General features: G+C 62.3%; 1 protein-coding gene across 1 annotated transcript in view; it reads left to right on the top strand.

Annotated features, from left to right (window-relative positions):
- Positions 1 to 46: 46 nt before the first annotated feature.
- The window catches only part of Prdm10 (PR/SET domain 10), a 110,506-nt gene continuing 109,651 nt past the window's right edge, over positions 47 to 901 (top strand). The window contains exon 1 of the mRNA XM_023701517.1: positions 47 to 539. The gene's annotated coding sequence lies outside the window, so the exon portion shown is untranslated. The remainder of the gene's footprint in view (positions 540 to 901) is intronic.

Genomic DNA, 901 nt, shown 5'->3' with positions numbered 1-901 from the left:
GCGGAGGGGGCCGGGCTCGGGCCACCCGGCCGGCGACCGGCGCCCGTCTCCGCCGCGCGGGGCCTCCGCGGGATTGACCTGCAGCGCGAAGAGCCGAGCCCTCTGATTGGCTCGGAGTACAAACGCAGGCGAGTTCAGCCAGAGACCCGCTCTTCGATTGGATTTTACATTAACAGTAGAGCACGAAATAAAGAGGCCTTCAGTCATTGGGCCATTGTGCGAATCTCCTTTTGGCTTCTCGGCCGACTGAATAAGCGTCTCAGGATCTTCGTCATGACTCTTAAATCTGGGCCTGTCAATTCCGCCGAGCATTTCTCGTCTCGAGGCGCGGCGTGGGATTTATGGAGTTTAACCAATCATATAACGTCGAGCTCAGGTTGCCAGGCAGATTATGCTAATAAGACCCCGCCTTTTATACTGCTCCCACTCTGCGGCGGGAAGAACCACCTGGAGGTGGCGGGGGGGGTTGATTTCCATCACCCCTAGGGAGAGAGGATCGGGGACCCACTGATCTTCCAGCTCCCCTCACCCAACATCGTGTAAGTACCTAAAGGATTAAGGGAATCGGATAAACCAGGGCCCAGAGTACCCCATCGACTGGGAGAGTGTTTCGTCTCTGCTTAGTCCCACCCAAAATGGCGCCCAGCTCTTTCCGCGTCTCAGAGCCTGGCCGGGGCCAACCGACCGCGGACCCGGCTGGGGGGGTGGAATTGATGGTGGTGGTGGGGGGGAGAAATCCCGGCGGCACCGCCCGATGGTACAGTCCAGCCGGGGCTGGGACGAGGCACCTTCCTCGGGTGGGGGGTCAAACCATCTGCGCCGTCCTAGGGGAAAGGGGCGCAGACCCCTCGGGGCGGCCCTGCGGGCGCGGCGCTGGGCGGCGGCGCCGGCGCCTCGTCGC

Source organism: Octodon degus, unplaced genomic scaffold, assembly GCF_000260255.1.
Source record: "Octodon degus isolate 3935 unplaced genomic scaffold, OctDeg1.0 scaffold00136, whole genome shotgun sequence".
NCBI lineage: Eukaryota > Metazoa > Chordata > Mammalia > Rodentia > Octodontidae > Octodon > Octodon degus.
Note: the sequence above shows the minus strand (reverse complement) of the source record. Positions and strands in the feature narration are given on the sequence as shown.